Source organism: Pseudophryne corroboree, chromosome 11, assembly GCF_028390025.1.
Source record: "Pseudophryne corroboree isolate aPseCor3 chromosome 11, aPseCor3.hap2, whole genome shotgun sequence".
Taxonomy (NCBI): domain Eukaryota; kingdom Metazoa; phylum Chordata; class Amphibia; order Anura; family Myobatrachidae; genus Pseudophryne; species Pseudophryne corroboree.
The window spans coordinates 137,715,589-137,733,362 of NC_086454.1; the positions used below are offsets into that span (position 1 = coordinate 137,715,589).

The following is a 17,774-nucleotide window of genomic DNA, read 5'->3' on the forward strand; positions in this document are numbered from 1 at the left end:
GGTCTGCCCAACTACGATGCCCCCTCAGGTCTTAAAGAGCGACAAGGCGTGAACTGAGACAGGGTAATAACAAGGGGACCTCTAACTGAAACAACCACGCTAGGGGCTATAAACTACCTAAAAACTAAACGTATGTGCGGCACGCCGCCAAAGGAAAAGAACTACAAAGAAACCACTGTCCACTTTCCCACACGGCACCGCCGAGTTCCGGGGAGGACAGTGAAAGCGGAAACCTCCGCAAATGCATCAATTCACAGAGAAGTAAACACTAAGCGGCATAGGCCGCAACACGCGGCAGTAGCCGCTACTCACAAAACCGGGCGAGAACCCCAGATGACAGAAACAGGTTCGCAAGGACTAGAAGGATTCCCAGGACCGGCTTCGGACCTCCAAGGTACCAGAGGGCAGGGAACAAGATCCACCAAACACGGCTGACAGGAACAGAGTTCTGCAAGGCAGGTACAGCATACAAGAAGCTATCACCGGCGGGGCTGCAGTGTGCTGGCTCACATAAAAAGGCCCTGCTGGCCAATAACAGGAGGGCCAGCAGGACCAGCCCCCAGACCCTAATTACTAGTTGCCGTGCAGCTTCCCTGCTGCACGAGCAACCTAATTAACTATTCTTAGCAACGGGGAACGCGGTCCACCTGTGGCGTCCCCGTTGCTATGCACCCGGCGGCCCTGCATGCACGGCGTCCTGCGTTGCCAGGGACCCGGCGGCTATCGTGCGCACGGCGTCCTGGCGTTGCTAGGCGCCGTGCGGGGGACAGGGAAGGAGAGAGGCGCGGCGGCCGTGACCGCTGCTCAGTCAGGGCACGGCCGAAGACCGCCGCGCCTAACACTGTGCAGCCTCCTGATGTTCGAGTCTGGCTGCCAGTTCTTGCATCGGCCTGGCCGCTTAACCCTGGTCTCCGGCTGGATTCATATGGTCAGTGCTTACTGTCACAACTGAGGGCCTGAGATGACGGGAGGCAGCCTCAGTTGTAGGGGCTGAGGTGTAGAGAAACCTGGGAGGTTGTATCAGACCCCTGGACATGTAAGTTACACGTAGGAAGATTGCCCGAAGGCGTGACCACGACAACCAAGATAAAAAAGTCAATGATGTTTATTTGACAAACTCCATGCAACACAGCAGTAAAAAAAGAGAAACGTAAAATCAGCAGTTATATAACACAGTTCCTGGGTACTACAGGATGGCACTGGCCACAGGGCTCTGGTAATATGGGTACAGTTCTTATTGTCCTCTAGGTGGAAAGTCCTTACCAGGCCCGACTGTAGTAATGGAGATAGCCCAGGATCATACCAGCTGATGTTCCATGGGAAGCTGGGCTGCTGTAGATAAAGTGGCTGCTGTGGATACTGGTTGGAACCAGACAGATGTAGACACGGAGTGGATACTGGATGGAACCAGCCAAATAATAAATGAAGCTTGAGAGCGATGAAATACCAATGATATATGGAGCTTGAGAGCGGTGAAATACAAATGATATATGGAGCTTGAGAGCGGTGAAATATTAGTACCGGTGGTAAATGGAAATCTACAGAAATGGTACCGGCACTTTAAGAGGAGCTGGTCTCTGCTGGAAGCTAAGTGCTGGAAGCAGGTGAATCTGTAGCTGGAAACGGATAAGTCCCAGAGGACTGGAGAGTCAGGCTGCACCGCAGGTGGTAGACTGGAGCGGGTCTCTTTAGTGGAAGCTTGGAGACAGGAACTGGAACCTGGAAAACAACCACAGGAGAGAGACAGACTGGAACTAGGTTTGACAACCAAAGCACTGACGCCTTCCTTGCTCAGGCACAGAATACTTATACCTGCAGCAAGGAAGGGATTGGCTAGGCAATTATGCAGATTTCAGTGGAGCAGCGGATTGGTGGAATTTGAACAGGTGACAGAATCCAACATGGCTGCGCCCATGTAGGTACTTGGAGGGAAAGTTGATTTGGTAATCCATGTGGAAACCCAGCAACAGTGGCGGCACCGGCCACAGAGGACAGGAGACGCCAGACTGATGACTGCACACTAGAACCACGCGGACAACAGCGGAGGCTGCGGCTGGCATGAGGCGCCACTCTGATATCCTGTACACTGTAACACAGGAACGGCGGCGGAGGCCGCGGAGGCCAGGAGACGCCATTCAGGAAGTAAACATGGCGCCGCTGTGACAGCGTCCCAGGGTGACAGGAGAGGGAAGCAGAATGTGGACATCAGTACCACAGATGAAATACGGCCCTGGAACGCTGAGCCAGCCTCAGGAGACATCCAAAAGGCAAGTAATGGCGTCCAGATACCCGGATCGTGACACTTAGGTTGTGAGGAAACATATGGCAAAAAGTTTGACTTTCCAGCAGTAGCTGTGGAGACCAGGTCCGAGAGACCCTCCCCAAACAATTCCTCACCCTTGTAAGGTAAAACCTCCATATGCCTTTTTGAGTCTGCATCACCTGTCCAATGCCGAGTCCACAGGACCCTTCTGGCAGAAATCGACATTGCATTTATTCTAGAGCCCAGTAGGCCAATGTCCCTTTGAGCATCTCTCATATATAGGATAGCGTCTTTTATATGCCCCAGGGTCATTAATATAGTATCCTTGTCTAAGGTATCCAGTCCCTCAGATAAGGTATCCGTCCATGCTGCTACAGCACTACACACCCAGGCCGACGCAATTGCCGGCCTTAGTAAGGTACCTTGAATGTGTATAAATGGACTTCAGGGTACCCTCTTGCTTTCTATCCGCAGCATCTTTTAGGGTGGCCGTATCCTGTGACGGTAGGGCTCTTGGATAAGCGTGTTAAAGCTTTGTCCACCCTAGGGGAGTATTCCCAGCGTAACCTGTCCATTGGCGGGAAAGGATACACCATAAGCATCCGTTTGGAAATCTGCAGTTTTTTATCTGGAGATTCCCAAGCCTTTTCACATAACTCATTTAGCTCGTGTGAAGGGGGAAAGGTCACCACCTGCCTTTTTTCCCCATACATATGAACCCTCTTGCCAGGGACTGGGGTTTCCTCTGTGATGTGCAACACATCCTTAATTGCTATAATCATATAACGGATGGATTTTGCCAATTTAGGCTGTAACTTTGCATCATCGTAATCGACACTGGAGTCAGAATCCATGTCGGTATCTGTGTCAACAATTTGGGATAGTGGGTGCTTCTGAGACCCTGACGGCCTCTGCGACATAGGATCAGGCATGGGCTGAGACCCCGACTGTCCTAAGGTTTCAGCTTTATCCAACCTTTTATGCAAGGAATTAACATTATCATTTAAAAACCTTCCACATATCCATCCAATCAGGTGTCGGCGCCGTCGGTGGAGACACCACATTCATTTGCTCCCGCTCTGCTTCCACATAGCCTTCCTCGTCAAACATGTCGACACAAGCGTACCGACACACCACACACACAGGGGATGCTCTTTTTGAAGACAGTTCCACCACAAGGCCCTTTGGAGAGACAGAGAGAGAGTATGCCAGCACACACCCCAGCGCTATATGTCCCAGGAATCACACAGTAACTTAGTGGTAACCCAGTAGCTGCTGTATATTATGTTTTTGCGCCTAATTTATGTGCCCCCCCCCCTCTCTTTTTACCCTCTTCTACCGTGAATCTGCAGGGGAAAGCCTGGGGAGCTTCCTCTCTGTCAACGTCCGGTGTCTTACCGGTACGCTGGGGCCGCGGGGCTGGCTTCCTTGGCGTTGTGCGGGCAGCGGCGGAGGTGGGCTGCTGCGCCGGATCCGTGGGCAGCAGTAGCGGAGGTGAGGGGGTCCGCTCGTGGCGGCGGGACGCCGCTACAGCGGGTCGCTCTTGCTGAACCGTTGCTTGGAGACCAGGGGCAGTGAGCAATGTGGCTTTGCAAAAAGGTCTGCATTACTGGGCGCCGCCATGTTGGAGACCAAGTTTTAAGCATAGTTCCTGTTTCCTGTTTCTTCCAGCCAATCCAGGGGAAGCTCTCCCTATAAAGGGGGGCTAGTTTAGGACAGGGATGCCAGTGCTTCAAGTTACAACCCTGTTGCAGGTGCTTTAGCCTGTGCTCCCAGGATTCCTGCTGTATCTTGGTTCCTCCTGATTCTGCTTTGTCGGTTCTCTGTTGCTGCTGCAGCCCTGCCGTTTCTTGCCTGCTACTGCCTGTGGAAGCGCTCCTGGAAAACCCGGTCCAGTAAGACTCTTTGGGCACAGTCGGCCCCGGGTCTTCTGCCTCGTCTTTCAAGCCACACTCCACAGATCTCCTTCATCAGCCACGCCTTTGTACCACTGACCACAGCCTGCAGATTATTATCTTCAAGCCTCGTTTTCCAAACCACAGTCCACAGTCCTTGTCTCCAGCCACGTTTTCAACTACCATCCACAGTTCCACAGTTCATCATCTACAGTCTCGTCTTTCTAATCACAGTCCGCAGTTCTTCACCTCCAGCCACGTCTTTAACCATTGTGCTTCAGTCACAGTTCCCTACCTCAGCCCTGTACATAATAAATACTTTCCATTGACTCTCAAACCCCGCCTACGTTCTTCATTGCTCCGTGTCCCATGCGAAGGAACTATATCCAGCCCCCTCATCTGGTTCATTCACAGCCTGCTACCTCCTCGGGCAAATCTCAGCTGCCGGATCCTCAAACCCTGCCAGACGTGACACTCTCAGCGGAGCTGTGGAGAAAAAATGGCGCTGGTGAGTGCTGAGGAAGAAGCCCCGCCCCCCTCAGCGGCGGGCTTCTGTCCCGCGATTTTGTACTATATTATGGCGGGGGCTCATACACATATACAGTGCCCAACTGTATATGTGTCCAACTTTTGCCAAGAGGTCCTAATTGCTGCCCAGGGCGCCCCCCCCCCCCCTGCGCCCTACAGTGACCGGAGTATGTGGGTGTAGTGTGGGAGCAATGGCGCACAGCTGCAGTGCTGTGCGCTACCTCAGTGAAGATGGAGTCTTCTGCCGCCGATTTCGAAGTCTTCTTGCTTCTTTCACCCGGCTTCTGTCTTCTGGCTCTGCGAGGGGGACGGCGGCGCGGCTCCGGGATCGGACGACAAAGGGTGAGATCCTGTGTACGATCCCTCTGGAGCCAATGGTGTCCAGTAGCCTTAGAAGCAGGACCTATCTTCAGAGAGTAGGGCTGCTTCTCTCCCCTCAGTCCCACGATGCAGGGAGTCTGTTGCCAGCAGAGCTCCCTGAAAATAAAAAAACCTAACAAAATACTTTCTTATAGCAAGCTCAGGAGAGCTCACTAAACAGCACCCAGCTCGTCCGGCCACAGATTCAAACTGAGGTCTGGAGGAGGGACATAGAGGGAGGAGCCAGAGCACACCAGAATCCAAATTCTTTCTTAAAGTGCCCATGTCTCCTGCGGAGCCCGTCTATTCCCCATGGTCCTTACAGAGTCCCCAGCATCCACTAGGACATTAGAGAAAATTTATACTTAAAGAGTCCATAGTTTGCTAAACCTGTTATCATATACTCAGATGGTTTTACTTGAAAGGGAAAAGTTTATCTGATCGTCTTGAATTGTGCCACTGGATTCTAATGCAGAAGACTGCAGTGTAATCACCTTGTTTTTGGATTTATCTATCATTTTTCCATCCGACTAAAACCTTGCCCCGCTCATTGTGCCTCTATAGATAACAAGCACTACAACCTTTGTGCCTCAGGCTAAGGTATGTGGACAGATAAAGACTTACCAGTTTTGTGCTACACAAAAGTATGACTTGCTTCCATAATACATAACATAACATTATGCTCGATAAATACAAAGGAAGGTGCATAAAGTAGAACCAAACGTAAAATATTCTGAAGCAGAGAAGACTGAATGCCACAAGCCTACACATACAGGACTGGAAGTCACGCTGGCTTATATTATGCAAAGGAAAGGAGATCAGGGTTATGTGGAAAATAAAATGGGAGTGTGGACTTTGTGTTGGTATTAAGAGAAGAGGGGTACGGGGTGTTTTTGGTGTGGTTACATCTAAAGAACTCATGGGAGGGTGGATTTTGTGTGAGTAATGTCAGAACAGGAGGGGAGTTTGTGTAGGTGTGGATAGAGTTGGGGTAGGTGTAAAGAGAACAGAGGAAGAAACAAATACGGGAAACATGAAACATATTTTGTTTCTTTTACTAGTAAATAGTAGTAGTAATTAGTAAGTTAAAAGTAAACTGAAACAGTAATAAGTGTAATATAGGGGGGGAGGGGGGCTCAATTGGGTGCAAGGGTTTCACCACAAAACCAACTCAAGCCTATTGTGCCCAATTTAGATTACCGCGGGTATCCAATTTTAAAAAAGTGGTCACAGGGTTTTCAACTTTGAAAACCCTGGAGAGAGAAAAAAAAAAAATATGCGGTGGGATGTAAAACAGTCCGAGATCACCGAAGGTGCGGGTTGCCGGCCGATTGCGGACATTTTTTAAAGGGACAATCACTTTCAAGGTATGGTTTTGCCTTGTAAGTGATTGTCCCTTTAAAAAAAACCTCAGAGATCAGCTGGTAACCCGCACCTCCGGCGATCTCGGACTGTATTACATCCCACCGCATATATCTATGTCTATCTATCGTTGGAAAGTGAGTAATTACTGACTAATGAAGCTAACTGGAATCTTCCAATTTCTTAATTAGTCCTTAGGGGAGTTGCCGGGCGGGTACCAGAGCAAGTCCTGTTGATTTTTCCTATTAACAACATTAGAAAAAAGGAAAAAAAAAAAATCAACTTGCTTTGGAGGTGCGTGAAAAGACAGTGATTTCTATGGAATTTCTAAATAGCTAAACCCCGCACCGCAGGGATTTTTACATTTCTCGCTTTTAATTGAATTCACCCCATAGTGTTGACAGGGTGCCACGGCACACAGTTTAAGAAGCACTAGGCTAGGGGGAGGGTTAGGGTTAGGCACTGGAGGGATGGGGGATAAAATACTTACCGGGATCAGTCAGGATTTTCACCATCAGGATACCGCTGTCAGCATCTTGACCATCGGGATATGTACTGCGGATTTGTACCTAACCCGCTGTGGCCATCTTGTGTAAGTTTACTGGCAACACTTTTAGGACTACATATACATCATGCATAGGGGGTGAATCAGACCTGATCACTGGACTGTTAAATTTGTTGTGCTGCGTTCAGATAGTAGCCGCGCAAGGGGAGTTTATAGTCGCTGAGCATGTGTGCAATCGCATGTGTACGCCAAGCTGCTAAAAATCCCTATGTCAGCGGACAGCTGCAAATCCGTTTGCACCTCCCTCACCATCTAATGATTTTTCCACTGTGTGCAGTCTGTGCGCATCCCAGGACTTACTACTACAGTGCAATGAGAACAGGCTGATCGGGTCCGGAGCTGACCTCACATACCCTTCCTGGAGACGCTTGGGAAAGCCTGCATTTTCCATGACACTCCCAGAAAACGGTCAGATACCACCCACAAACGGCCTCTTCCTGTCACTCAACAAGCGAATGGCTGTGCGATTGCATTTTATTTTGCACAAGCATTTCACTGACTGTTGTTGTTTGCGGACGCGCAAGCACATTGCGGTGCATACGCAGTCTATTGCTGATCGACCGATGTGCAAAAACGCACAACAGCAGTCAGATCTGAATCACCCCCATATTCCAGAGAGGGACAGAACAGATCACACACTTATACTGACAGTTACACACACATCAGACTATCACACATAAACTAGTACAACATACACAACTACCTATAACACAACACATATTATATTATAGCGGATGGACTCTACTATACACTCAGAAGCCAAACAGACACTTTTAGTACAACCCCTTGTGTGAGCAAATTAATGAATTTATATACAGAGAGAGCTATTACTCAAATCAAAAAAGAGGGGATCATAAGAAAATAAGAATTTACTTACCGATAATTCTATTTCTCGGAGTCCGTAGTGGATGCTGGGGTTCCTGAAAGGACCATGGGGGATAGCGGCTCCGCAGGAGACAGGGCACAAAAGTAAAGCTTTTACAGGTCAGGTGGTGTGTACTGGCCCCTCCCCCTATGACCCTCCTCCAGACTCCAGTTAGGTACTGTGCCCGGACGAGCGTACACAATAAGGGAGGATTTTGAATCCCGGGTAAGACTCATACCAGCCACACCAATCCCACCGTACAACTTGTGATCTAAACCCAGTTAACAGTATGATAACAGAGAAGCCTCTGAAAGATGGCTTCCTAAACAATAACCCGAATTAGTTAACAATAACTATGTACAAGTATTGCAGATAATCCGCACTTGGGATGGGCGCCCAGCATCCACTACGGACTCCGAGAAATAGAATTATCGGTAAGTAAATTCTTATTTTCTCTATCGTCCTAAGTGGATGCTGGGGTTCCTGAAAGGACCATGGGGATTATACCAAAGCTCCCAAACGGGCGGGAGAGTGCGGATGACTCTGCAGCACCGAATGAGAGAACTCCAGGTCCTCCTTTGCCAGGGTATCAAATTTGTAAAAATTTACAAACGTGTTCTCCCCTGACCACGTAGCTGCTCGGCAGAGTTGTAATGCCGAGACCCCTCGGGCAGCCGCCCAAGATGAGCCCACCTTCCTTGCGGAATGGGCCTTAACAGATTTAGGCTGTGGCAGGCCTGCCACAGAATGTACAAGTTGAATTTTGTTACAAATCCAACGAGCAATCGACTGCTTAGAAGCAGGTGCACCCAACTTGTTGGGTGCATACAGTATAAACAGCGAGTCAGATTTTCTGACTCCAGCCGTCCTTTAAATGTATATTTTTTAAGGCTCTGACAACGTCCAACAACTTGGAGTCCTTCAAGTCGTCTGTAGCCGCAGGCACTACAATAGGCTGGTTCAGGTGAAACGCTGATACCACCTTAGGGAGAAAATGCGGACGCGTCCGCAGCTCTGCCCTATGTCGAATGGAAAATTAAATAAGGGCTTTTATAAAACAAAGCCGCCAGTTCAGATACTCTCCCGGCCGAAGCCAGGGCCAGTAACATAGTCACTTTCCATGTGAGATATTTCAAATCCACATTCTTTAGTGGTTCAAACCAATTGGATTTGAGGAAATCTAAAACTACATTTAGATCCCACGGTGCCACCTTAGGCACCACAGGAGGCTGTATATGCAGTACTCCTTTGATAAAATCTGGACCTCAGGGACTGAGGCCAATTCTTTTTGGAAGAATATTGATAGGGCCGAAATTTGAACCTTAATAGATCCCAATTTGAGACCCATAGACAATCCTGATTGCAGGAAATGTAGGAAAACGACCCAGTTGAAATTCCTCCATCGGAGCACTCCGCTGCTCGCACCACGCAACATATTTTCGCCAAATACGGCGATAATGCTTCGCGGTGACTTCCTTCCTTGCCTTTATCAAGGTAGGAATGACTTCTTCTGGAATGCCTTGTCCTTTTAGGATCTGGCATTCAAACGCCATGCCGTCAAACGCAGCCGCGGTAAGTCTTGAAAAAGACAAGGACCCTGCTGAAGCAGGTCCCTTCTCAGAAGTAGAGGCCACGGATCGTCCGTGACCATCTCTTGAAGTTCCGGGTACCAAGTCCTTCTTGGCCAATCCGGAGCCACTAGTCTTACTCCTCTTTGCCGTATAATCCTCAATACCTTTGGTATGAGAGGCAGAGGAGGAAACACATATACCGACTGGTACACCCAAGGTGTTACCAGCGCGTCCACAGCTATTGCCTGCGGATCTCTTGACCTGGCGCAATACCTGTCCAGTGTTTTGTTGAGGCGAGACGCCATCATGTCCACCATTGGTTTTACCCAACGGTTTAATAGCATGTGGAAAACTTCTGGATGAAGTCCCCACTCTCCCGGGTGAAGGTCGTGTCTGCTGAGGAAGTCTGCTTCCCAGTTGTCCACGCCCGGGATGAATACTGCTGACAGTGCTATCACGTGATTCTCCGCCCAGCGAAGGATCCTGGCAGCTTCTGCCATTGCCCTCCTGCTTCTTGTGCCGCCCTGTCTGTTTACATGGGCGACTGCCGTGATGTTGTCCGACTGGATCAACACCGGTCTTCCTTGAAGCAGAGGTTCCGCCTGGCTTAGAGCATTGTAGATTGCTCTTAGTTCCAGAATGCTTATGTGAAGAGACTTTTTCAGGCTCGACCACACTCCCTGGAAATTTCTTCCCTGTGTGACTGCTCCCCAGCCTCTCAGGCTGGCATCCGTGGTCACCAGGATCCAATCCTGCATGCCGAATCTGCGGCCCTCCAATAGATGAGCCTCCTGCAACCACCACAGAAGGGATACCCTTGTCCTCGGCGACAGGGTTATCCGCAGGTGCATCTGAAGATGCGACCCTGACCATTTGTCCAACAGATCCCTTTGCATGGAATCTGCCGAAAGGGATTGCTTCGTAAGAAGCTACCATTTTTTCCCAGGACTCTTGTGCATTGATGTACAGACACCTTTCCTGGTTTTAGGAGGTTCCTGACCAGGTCAGATAACTCCTTGCTTTTTCTTCGGGAAGAAAACCTTTTTCTGAACTGTGTCCAGAATCATCCCCAGGAACAGCAGACGAGTTGTCGGCATTAATTGGGATTTTGGAATATTCAGAATCCATCCGTGCTGCTTTAGCACCTCTTGAGATAGTGCTAAACCCATCTCTAGCTGTTCTCTGGACCTTGCCCTTATTAGGAGATCGTCCAAGTATGGGATAATTAATACGCCTTTTCTTCGAAGAAGAAATATTATCTCGGCCATTACCTTTGTAAAGACCCGAGGTGCCGTGGACAAACCAAACGGCAGCGTCTGAAACTGATAGTGACAGTTTTGTACAACGAACCTGAGGTACCCCTGGTGTGAGGGGTAATTGGAACGTGGAGATACGCATCCTTGATGTCCAAGGATACCATAAAGTCCCCTTCTTCCAGGTTCGCTATCACTGCTCTGAGTGACTCCATCTTGAACTTGAACTTCTTTATGTACAGGTTCAAGGACTTCAGATTTAGAATAGGCCTTACCGAGCCATCCGGCTTCGGTACCACAAAAAGAGTGGAATAATACCCCTTCCCTTGTTGTAGAAGAGGTACCTTGACTATCACCTGCTGAGAATACAGCTTGTGAATGGCTTCCAAAACCGTCTCCCTTTCTGAGGGGGACGTTGGTAAAGCAGACTTCAGGAAACGGCGAGGTGGCTCTGTCTCTAATTTCAACCTGTACCCCTGAGATATTATCTGCAGGATCCAGGGATTTACCTGCGAGTGAGCCCACTGCGCGCTGTAATTCTTGAGACGACCGCCTACCGCCCCCGAGTCCGCTTGCGAAGCCCCAGCGTCATGCTGAGGCTTTTGTAGAAGCCGGGGAGGGCTTCTGTTCCTGGGAAGGAGCTGCGTGTTGCTGTCTCTTCCCTCGTCCTCTGCCTCGTGGCAGATATGAATAGCCCTTTGCTCTCTTATTTTTAAAGGAACGAAAGGGCTGCGGTTGAAAGGTCGGTGCCTTTTTCTGTTGGGGAGTGACTTGAGGTAGAAAGGTGGATTTCCCGGCCGTAGCCGTGGCCACCAAATCCGATAGACCGACCCCAAATAACTCCTCTACGCATCGCCTGTCCACTGTCGTGTCCATAAAGCTCTTCTGGCCGAAATGGACATAGCACTTACCCGTGATGCCAGTGTGCAGATATCTCTCTGTGCATCACGCATATAAAGAAATGCATCCTTTATTTGTTCTAACGACAGTAAAATATTGTCCCTGTCCAGGGTATCAATATTTTCGATCAGGGACTCTGACCAAACTACCCCAGCACTGCACATCCAGGCAGTCGCAATAGCTGGTCGTAGTATAACACCTGCATGTGTGTATATACCTTTTTGGATATTTTCCATCCTCCTATCTGATGGATCTTTAAGTGCGGCCGTCTCAGGAGAGGGTAACGCCACTTGTTTTGATAAGCGTGTTAGCGCTTTGTCCACCCTAGGAGGTGTTTCCCAGCGCTCCCTAACCTCTGGCGGGAAAGGGTATAAAGCCAATAACTTCTTTGAAATTAGCAGTTTTTTATCGGGGCACCCCACGCTTCATCACACACGTCATTTAATTCTTCGGATTCGGTAAAAACTACTGGTAGTTTTTTCACACCCCACATAATACCCTGTTTAGTGGTACCTGTAGTATCAGCTAAATGTAACATCTCCTTTATTGCCAAAATCATATAACGTGTGGCCCTACTGGAAAATACGGTTGATTCGTCACCTTCACCACCGGAATCAGTGCCTGTGTCTGGGTCTGTGTCGACCGACTGAGGCAAGGGGCGTTTTACAGCCCCTGACGGTGTTTGAGGCGCCTGGACAGGCACTAATTGAGTGTCCGGCCGCCTCATGTCGGCAAACGACTGCTTAAGCGAGTTGACGCTATCCCGTAATTCCACAAATAAAGGCATCCATTCTGGTGTCGACCCCCTAGGAGGTGACATCCTCATATTTGGCAATTGCTCCGCCTCCACACCAATAACGTCCTCATACATGTCGACACACACGTACCGACACACAGCAGACACACAGGGAATGCTCTATACGAAGACAGGACCCACTAGCCCTTTGGGGAGACAGAGGGAGAGTCTGCCAGCACACACCAAAAAGCGCTATATATGACAGGGATAGCCTTATGATTAAGTGCTCCCTTATAGCTGCTTTTATATTAATATATTGCCATTTATTTTGCCCCCCCTCTCTGTTATACCCTGTTTCTGTAGTGCAGTGCAGGGGAGAGACCTGGGAGCCTTCCTGACCAGCGGAGCTGTGACAGAAAATGGCGCCGTGTGCTGAGGAGATAGGCCCCGCCCCTTTTTCGGCGGGCTCGTCTCCCGCTATTTAGTACATTTAGGCAGGGGTAAATATCTCCATATAGCCTCTGGGGCTATATGTGAGGTATTTTTAGCCTTTTTAAAGGTTTTCATTTGCCTCCCAGGGCGCCCCCCCCCCAGCGCCCTGCACCCTCAGTGACTGCCGTGTGAAGTGTGCTGAGAGGAAAATGGCGCACAGCTGCAGTGCTGTGCGCTACCTTAAGAAGACTGCAGGAGTCTTCAGCCGCCGATTCTGGACCTCTTCTTGCTTCAGCATCTGTGAGGGGGCCGGCGGCGTGGCTCCGGTGACCATCCAGGCTGTACCTGTGATCGTCCCTCTGGAGCTTCATGTCCAGTAGCCAAGAAGCCAATCCATCCTGCACGCAGGTGAGTTCACTTCTTCTCCCCTCTGTCCCTCGTTGCAGTGATCCTGTTGCCAGCAGGAATCACTGTAAAATAAAAAACCTAAGCTAAACTCTCTAAGCAGCTCTTTAGGAGAGCCACCTAGAATTGCACCCTTCTCGGCCGGGCACAAAAATCTAACTGGAGTCTGGAGGAGGGTCATAGGGGGAGGGGCCAGTACACACCACCTGACCTGTAAAAGCTTTACTTTTGTGCCCTGTCTCCTGCGGAGCCGCTATCCCCCATGGTCCTTTCAGGAACCCCAGCATCCACTTAGGACGATAGAGAAAATGGGGCAAAATAGCAGACACGCATGCACCATAGCCACCAAGAGTTAAATACCATTTGCAGGTAGACTTAGCACTGTGTATGTCATGCTTGCCTACCTGACCCTCTCCATGAGGGAGAAAATGCTCTGTTCCTGGACTTTCCTGGTAATGTATGATTGCCATCACCTGTGGTGAAACACCTTTCTTATCAATTACCTAGCTCACCACAGGTGATGGCAATCATACATTACCAGGAAAGTCCAGGAACAGAGCATTTTCTCCCTCATGGAGAGGGTCAGGTAGGCAAGTATGGTGTATGTACACGTAAAGTACCCCACAAAGATATGACTATTGTGTGTCATCATACTGATTTACATTGTAATATTACTCATAGACACAGAATAAGACCGGACATTGGGGGTAATTCCAAGTTAATCGCAGCAGGAATTTTTTTTTTTAGCAGTTGGGCAAAACCATGTGCACTGCAGGGGAGGCAGATATAACATGTGCAGAAAGAGTTAGATTTGGGTGGGTTATTTTATTTCTGTGCAGGGTAAATACTGGCTGCTTTATTTTTACACTGCAAATTAGATTGCAGATTGAACACACCACACCCAAATCTAACTCTCTCTGCACATGTTATATCTGCCTCCCTGCAGTGCACATGGTTTTGCCCAACTGCTAAAAAAAATTCCTGCTGCGATCAACTTGGAATTACCCCCATTGAGAACTATATCATCCAGCATAGCATACCTCCCAACATGACCCTCTCCAGGAGGGACACAATGCTCTGCTTCAGGACTTTCTCTTAATTTACGATTGCCGGCACCTGTGTTGAACAGGTTAATGGCTAAGAAAGGTGTTTCAGCACAGGTGATGATAATCATAAACTATAAGCGATGTCCAGGAGCAGAGTATTCTGTCCCTCCTGGAGAGGGTCATGTTGGGAGGTATGAGCATAGTACCAAGAAAAACTGTACAATGTAAGGGAATATTAGAAAACGGGCATATCCTGGGACTAAGGCACAAGGGGAATAGCCCACTCCTGTAATAGAGATGCAAATGGGAAACCACCAGTGACTTTATGCACATGATATATCAGGGTTTAAGACCACAGCACTGAGTTGTGCATAAATCCTGCACAACCTCTTATGCTGTATTACCCAGCAGCACGTACCTGCTGGCCGGACTCCTGCTCCCTACCACCCGTCTGTTACCTTACTGTCCCTTTAAACCCTGACATCTCCTCATGTCTTCTCTTCCTATAGTCACTACGAACAGGAGCCTATCAGGGGGTAGATGGCTGAGCAACACTTTCCCTCAGCCAATGGGTTGCTGAGGACGCTCGGGCCATGCTTGTGCACTGAGGGTTATTGGGCGGCTGCAATGGTAAACATGGTAACGGAAGTTTCCTCCCATATGGGTGAACTGTGAAATATGTTGTAGTGCAACACCTGTCAGTGTCCTCCTAGAACATGCTATGCTGCGTGGATGTACCGTCTCACTAGCAGCACACTGTACTATAACGGGTTACTTATTACCCTGCTCAGCGGGCGTTCTGTTTGTAGAAGAGTGGCTTAAAATATGTAGAATTTACTAGAGGAGATCTGAAATCTTCTATAATAATTATCTGTTACTAGTGTTTTAAAGCCCCATAGGGATAACTACACTAACACTGCAAAAGTGTTAATGCACCCCGAGGATACCTTACATACAGCAGACATACAACACACACTTCTACAATGACAAAAAGAACTCCCGTCCTGGCACTTTACATATTTGCCTACTCTCTCAAGACATGAGCGGTATCCTTTTAGCCCCAATCGCTTTTCAGCCAATCAAAACAGTTGGCTATCACAATTACTGACCAATGGTCATTAGCGCGGTATCCATTTTGAAGCCGTTTCGATCGTCCGAAATTGGATACCGCGATGACATGAAAACATATGGGATCAGATAGGTTCCGTATCCCATGTGTTATCGCAGCGCCGGCGGACCATTTTCGCAGATTATGCTTCAGGTGACTGAGGCATCCGATTCATAATCCCCGATAAGTGCCGGCATCTGGGGAAAAGGATAGCCCCGGTGATCCTATTAGCAGCGTAAAAGCACCACTGCTAATAGGATACCGCCCATAGGCGACAAATGAGTTTTAGATGTAAGTTTACTTTTGTTTGATATTAAAAATCAATGCCGTGTTTCAGGGACTGAATCACACATTACAGTACTAACATGATTTCTCTTACGTCCTAGAGGATGCTGGGGTCCACATTAGTACCATGGGGTATAGACGGGTCCACTAGGAGCCATGGGCACTTTAAGAGTTTGATAGTGTGGGCTGGCTCCTCCCTCTATGCCTCTCCTACCAGACGCAGTTTAGAAAATGTGCCCGGTGGAGCCGGTCACAGCTAGGGAAGCTCCTAGAGCTTTTCTAGTTTTTATTTTTAAGAAGTTAGGCACAGGGAGGCTGCTGGCAACAGCCTCCCTGCTTTGTGGAACATAGGGGGGGAGTAGTGTCCAACCCTCTGAGGTTAATGGCCACTATCTCCGCTGACAGGACACTGAGCTCCTGATGGTGATGATCGTTAGCCCCAGAGGCGACCGCTCACTCCCGCAGCATGCCACCACCCCCTAACAGAGCCAGAAGATCGAGGTGGTGAGTAGAGCACCGGTGACCCGACAAGCGGGGAACCGGTGAGAATGGCGGCATCAGGGTGGGAGCACAGCGCTGAAGCTGCGCTCCGGAAAGCTCAGCGGTGAGGAGCGCCCTGGGCCAGCACAATACCCTTACACTGGTCAGATCGCTTTCAGGGACTCTGTCTACTGCCAGCACACAATCCTCAGGCCAGTATGAAAAATTCAAATGTGCGGGAAGACGCGCCATCTTAGGGGGCAGAGCTTCTTCTCAGAGCGGACTCAGCAGCTCACCAGCGCCATTTTCTCCCTGCAGATCATCATCACAGAGACGTTGCAAGTAGCGCTGATCCTTCTCATAACTCCAGCTATCCAGTGCGGTACCAGGGGGTTGTGGGGGGGGGGGGGGGGGTGAGTGTTTTATTCACAACTGTGTAGCCTATTAATGTTGCACAGTCAGCGCCAGGCACTTATTTCTCACATTACCATGTCCAGGGACTCTGTAAGCTGTGCTGCAGAATTTGTATCTTCACCAGAGGAATCCATTCCATGTACTCAGGAATGTAATTTACTGTCTCAGCCTTCTGAATCTGAACCACAGTGGGTGGCTTCCATTAAGGGAATGATATCCCAGATTTGTACTAGGATAGCCCATAATGAGACTGAAACACAGGTTTTTAGGGGTGAGGCCTCCCTTGCAAGAGGAGAGCAGCTCATGATTGAGGCCATTAGGGATGTGTTACACATTACCAGTGCCAGATTAAGGTCTTAATGGGCCTGGAGCTGAAATTTTTGAAGGGCCTGTTGTGTGCTTCTGCAGGGGGTGTGGGGCTGTGATGGGAGCTACGGATATGGGTGCGTGACCAGTGCTGTATTTAAATATATATATGCGTGGGTGTATGCGTGTTTGAAAAATACAAAACTCTATCTACATATCTTTCTCTCTATATATATCTATTTATCTATCTATCCAGCAAGAGACAGAGAAAGGAGAGAGTCACTGGGGGAATTTATTTTTTGGGTGCCCATAAGTAATGGGCGCACAACGGAACTATTCAATTGTTTTGTCATGACTGCATGATTTCTGCTCGCAGTCTCTTGAGGTGGTGAGCAGAAATCTGTGAACAATTGGCTGTTGGAGCGCCCAAACTGCTGTTTTGGCAGCATGGCCAATAGTTTAGACTGGTTTAGCCACTTTACACAGTTTAACCAAGGGCTTTTGAGTGATAAGCAATAGGCGCCTGCGGAACTCACTTCCATTTGCATTACAATTGAATAGCTCTGTCGAGCTGCCATTACTTATGGGCATGCAAGAAACAATTGGATTCAACTCACTATGTCAAAGATCAGACAGGAAGGGCAGGGTGGTACCCTCTGTGGGGTACCTTGTTCTAAAGCTATTCAATTCTGCTCAGCATCCAGGAGCTGTTCCCGGATCCAGTCCCGCAAGCTAAATCTAACATCACCCCTTAGTGCCTGAGCCTAACCACCCCCCAGAAGTGCAGCTGGCAAGCGTACATGCAGCAAGATTGAGGCTGCCATGTGGTCCCTGCAATCTCCCCCCTCACAGCACCACTCACCCTGATGGGCAGGTCCTCTGGTCCTCGCTCAGTGGCATGGGTCATGGTCCCGAAGATCTCCTCAGCAGTGCAGGGGTCTTTGGAAGCTCAGAGGATCAAGCCAGGCTGCAGTGCAGGGTCTCCAGGTCAACAAGCATC

The 17,774-nt window shown here is 49.1% G+C and overlaps 1 protein-coding gene across 2 annotated transcripts in view; it reads right to left on the reverse strand.

The window, feature by feature from the left end:
* TM7SF2 (transmembrane 7 superfamily member 2) overlaps window positions 1–14,790 on the reverse strand; it is a 122,065-nt gene extending 107,275 nt beyond the window's left edge. Inside the window, exon 1 of one of the 2 annotated variants that reach the window (XM_063944851.1) lies at window positions 14,640–14,790. The gene's annotated coding sequence lies outside the window, so the exon portion shown is untranslated. Of the gene's footprint in view, window positions 1–14,599 lie in introns of both variants that reach the window. The other variant, XM_063944850.1, reaches the window with a different exon arrangement.
* Between the last annotated feature and the right edge of the window lie 2,984 nt (window positions 14,791–17,774).